Genomic DNA, 4,979 nt, shown 5'->3' with positions numbered 1-4,979 from the left:
GTTTGAGATCATCTGAGGAACCTGAAGGTGCACAAGTCCATGGGACCTCATGAGGTGCGTTCATGGGTCCCAAGGTAACTGGTAGATGAAGTTGTTAAGCCACTATCCATCATATTTGAGAAGTTGTGGCAGTCCAGTGAAGTTCTCATTGACTGAAAAAGGGGAAACACAAACCTCATTTTTAAAAAAGAGAAAAAGGAAGACCTGGGGAATTAGAGACCAGCCAGTCTCACCTTAGTGCCAGGCAGGATTATGGAGCAGATCCTCCTGGAAACCATGCTCAGGCACACGGAAAATAATGTCATTGGTGAGAGCCAACATGGTTTCACTAAGGATAAATTGTGCCTCACAAATTTGATGGCCTTTTATGAAAATAGAGGGTACAGTGTTGGTGGACAAGGTCTGACATCTCTGGTTCAGTTCTGGGAGAGCCTGAGCCTCCTCCTGGAAGACTGCACAGCCTCGCAGAAGGGCTAGAGCCATTACGGATGTGGAAGAAGCTGGGATGAGGGGTGGGACATGCTCCTGGGTCCTAATTTGAAACTTGAATTCTCTTTGCTGCATTTTAGGACTGGGCACAATACAGTGACAACAAACCATAGTGAAAAATATCTGATGTTGCATTGCAACTGTTGATGCGCTGGGGCATGGAGTCATTTACCCTCTTCTCTTTGACCTAGAAGAAGATTTTATATCTTGTTCTAAGCAAAGGTAATGCTTCTAAATGCCATCCTCTTTGGCCATACAAAGCAAGCATCAGAAGCTAAGGCACACGCTATCGAATTTTGCTCCAGAAGGGCAGGGTGTAACTGCTGTTTATTATCAGATTGCTCATAAGACAATGCTGGTTGTGGAGCTGGGTGATGTAGTGAATGGTCTGCATATGTAAAAAGAGAGAATCCAAAATGTAGAATTATCTGAAGATTCACTACATCCTTTATCCACTTAGTATTTTGGATAATGCCTGTTAACAAAGTGCAAAACCATTATAGGCTTTACTTAAAAACAAAGCGACAAAGTAGTTCCAAGCTGCATCTGCTCTGTCTGATAGGGGAGGCAGAGTTCATGAGAGCCCTATATCTGCCCCGTCGATTTTGTGTTTTACATTCACGCTGAAAAGGAAATTAATATGGAAAAGAATTTAAAAAAAAAGAAGAAATGATAGCCCACTGTGCTCATAAACTTACCAGTTCAGGCTGCCTCTGATAACTCATCATCCAATATTCATTTACAAGTTACTACAGTAACAGCATGTCTCCAAGAGGAACTGATTTGCTGATGTCATCTGAGATAATTAGACCAAATCCACCCTGAGACAATCGAAATGCTTCCTTTCCTTCAGGCAACCTCCAGCTATCACAATTATATGACATTTAAATCCACTAACTGCTCTTTCAGAAATGCACCCTGGGAGTGCCAAAGGACAGCACAAACATTACTGGTCCATTGGAAGGAAAGAAGGAACAAGCTGGTGGCTGTTGAGCAAGCCTGTGACTTCTCTTGGTGCGACCAGTGTCTCCAATCCCATCCACACACACCTCCTGGCCAAGGATTTGCTCTGTGTCACATTGCTCTTGCAGCTGTCACAGGCTAATGTGCAATGAAGCATATGCCAGCTTAGTTCAGACCTGGCACTGGGGCCAGGTGGGTGGAACAGGGAGGGAGCACAGGGCATGCAATGCTGCTGACACTGGCTCCCTGTCTCATAGGCTGTGCCTGTGCCTGTATCTCTGTAGCAGTCACTGAGTAATGTATGAGCTGTAAGACACTCCTCATTTTTGGTTAAGACCTCCCGAGAGCTACATCCGTTGCAGTGTTCAAGGCCAGGCTGGACAGGGCTTTGAGAAACCTGGTCTAGTAGAAGGTATCCCTGCCCATGGCAGGGGCTTGGAATTAGATGATTCTTGAGGTCCCTTCCAACCCTTTGGGTTGGAACTTCTGTGATTCCGTAATTATGATGATTCTGTGAAATGCAAGACTGGCTTAAAATCACACCTGCCTCCCTCCTGCTGAGGCATCGCTGGTACCAGCAAGCAACAAGCATCTCAAACACATCCACAATGGCTTGGTGTGGTGGAGGTCATGCTTAGGTTTCAGGAGCATTAGGAAGAGAAGAGGAGAAAATAAATTGTGCTAGGCTCAAAGTAACCCTGGCTCAAAGTAACTCTCCTTTCCGCAACATGTCCCTGCCCCTTCTCCACTCATGACCTAGCCCTGAGCTTTCACCTTGCCCTTGCTCTGGGTACCTGCAGCGTGAGTGTGGCACTGGATGAAAACAGTCTCCCTGTTACAAGACAACCCAAAATTCATCCTTAGTCCGCTGTCAGCTGAAAGCGTGTGTCAGTTTGTGCAGTCAGTCCTGAGAAACATGAAAAAATGCAAAACAATCCAGAAAACTGATGCAAGCCATTAGCTTTGGGCATGAAAAGCAAACTGCAAGTCTGGGGAAATGTTCTTAGTTTGTGTAATGTATGCTGATGTTTCATTGATATATTCTTTGTTCTATGGAAAGGGACATTTTAGTGGGAACATTTGGCTTGTGTCACAAATACATCTAATTTTGTGCAAATCATAGCCTGTTCCTTCTTCCTCCCCCTCAAATTCTCAAAGAATAGTTCTTCTCGAACTTTTCTTCACATGGAGAGGATGCAGGTAGAAAGAAAGAACAGAAAGGGAGGCTCATCTTAGCCAGAGAAGACAATGTTCCATATCTATTAATAGAGTGAAACTTTAAAGGTTTTTGTTGAAGAAAAAACCCAACAACTCTCTAAGTTAACATTCATGCTTATGGAAAGGTACTGTACTGACAACCTCTGAGTTTGCAGTGCTTTGCCTGCTGTATAATACTCCATACTTTGCACATCATAAAAGTGAATAATTGCACAATTCTGAAACACTTATGGGTTTTGAAAGTGGGGTGGATTGTGTTTTTTTGTGTTTTCAGCTTTCTATAGAATTTCTGTGTGACATGTTATTGAACAAGATGACAGACCATTCATTTCATCACATCAAAGGCATTTCACCTTTCTTTCCCAGTACAAACCTCTCTCCTTCTTCCCAAACAGCTGCCAGGGCTGCAGAGAGGAAGGGTGGCAGCTCAGGGATGGGATACCAAGGGAAGATCTGCACTCTGTCTCTCACGCTGCAGTGCTGCCTATCTGTTCCCAGCTGCAGGCCCTGTTCCCTGTGGGGATGTGACCCTGGGGTGAAGTTACTGTAGTAGTGTGTAGTTACTGCAAGAGAGACACCACGCTCCCAGGAGGAGCCACTCAAGTGTTTCTGTGACTTCACCAGCAGCTACTTGCTCAGTGAAGGCTGTTAGGCACCTTCACGCCCCTGTCAACATAGCTTCCATCTATCTTTAAAATCCTTCATTTCCTTTCTTTCCACACCATGAACATGCAGTGATGGCTTACCCTCAGTTTCCAAAGTGTCAGCAAGTCCATGCTAACCCAGAATAGCACCTTTAAGACCCATAGAACTTGCAAAGACTTCAAGGATAAGGATAGATGAGGGGAAAAAAGTAGATGCTGTCTACCTTGACTTCAGCAAAGCTTTTGACACTGTCTCCTGTAATACCCTCATAGGTAAGCTCAGGAATTTCAGGTTAGATAAGTGGACAATGAGGTGGATTAAGAACTGGTTGAATGGCAAATCTCAAAGGGTTGTGATCAGTGATCCAGTCTAGTTGGAGGCATGTAGCTGGTGCTGTTTCCCAGAGGTCAGTACTGGGTCTAGTCTTTGTTCAGATTTTTCAACAATGACCTGGATGAAGGGACAGAGTGTACCTTCAGCAAGTTCACTGATGGCACAATAATGGGGGGAGTGGATGATACACCTGCAGGTTGTGCTGCCATCCAAGAGGGACCTTGATAGGCTAGAGAATTGGGTGGAGATGAACCTAAAAGTTCAACAAAGACAAATGTAGGGTCCTGCACCTGGGGAAGAATAACCCCATGCACCAGCATAGGCCGGACGCTGACCTGCTGGAAAGCAGCTCTGCGGAGAAAGACCTGGGAGTCCTGGTTGACAGCAAGTTAACCATGAGCTGGCAATGTGCCCTTGTGGCCAAGGCGGCCAATGGTATCCTGGGCTGCATTAGGATGAGTGTGGCCACCAGGTGGAGTGAGGTGATCCTCCCCCTCTACACAGCCCTGGTGATGCCACATTGGGAATACTGTGCCCAGTTCTGGGCTCCCCAGTTCAAGAAAGACAAGGAATTACTGGACAGGGTCCAGTGGAGGGCTACAAAGCTGATTAGGGGATGGAAGTATCTCTCTTATGAGTAAAGACTGGGAAAGCTGGGCCTGTTTAGCTGAGAGAAGACTGAGAGGGGACCTTATCTGTGCATACAAGTATCTTAAGGGTTGGGTGCCAAGAGGATGGGGCCAGACTCTTTTCATTGGTGCCCAGCAACAGGATTAGGGGCAATGGGCACACACTGAAACAGGAATTTCCATCTCATATATGAGGAAGAACTTCTTTCCTTTGAGGGTGAGAGAGCTCTGGAACAGGGTGTCCAGAGAGGTTGTAGAATCTCCTCTGGAGATACTCAAAACCTGCCTGGACACTATCCATGCAACCTGTTCTAGGAGAACCTGCTTTAGCAAGGAAAGAACCTGTGGAGAGGTTCTTTCCAACCTCAACCATTCTGTGATAGCATTACTTAGCAGAAGAAGTAACTGTGAAAAAAACCTGGATAAATTTTGGGTGGGATTTGTCTCATCTAAATGTATATGTCTAAAAGATAAACATGCTCAAATCTGAGCTACACACACAAAGCTCTCTTAATAATGCAGATAAGATGTAGCTCCGCATAGCAATTCATTATTGGAGGTGGAACTAGATGATATTAAAGTCCTTTCCAACCCTAACCGCTGAGGTTCTTAATGACTTCTTTGCCTCTGTCTTCACTAGCAAATGCTCAGACCATACCACCCAGGTCTTAGAAGGCAAATGTAGGGACTGTGAGAATGAAG

Source organism: Nestor notabilis, unplaced genomic scaffold (assembly GCF_000696875.1).
Source record: "Nestor notabilis isolate BGI_N333 unplaced genomic scaffold, ASM69687v1 scaffold1054, whole genome shotgun sequence".
NCBI lineage: Eukaryota > Metazoa > Chordata > Aves > Psittaciformes > Psittacidae > Nestor > Nestor notabilis.
The sequence above is the reverse complement of the archived record's forward strand: the minus strand, read 5'-3'. Positions refer to the sequence as shown.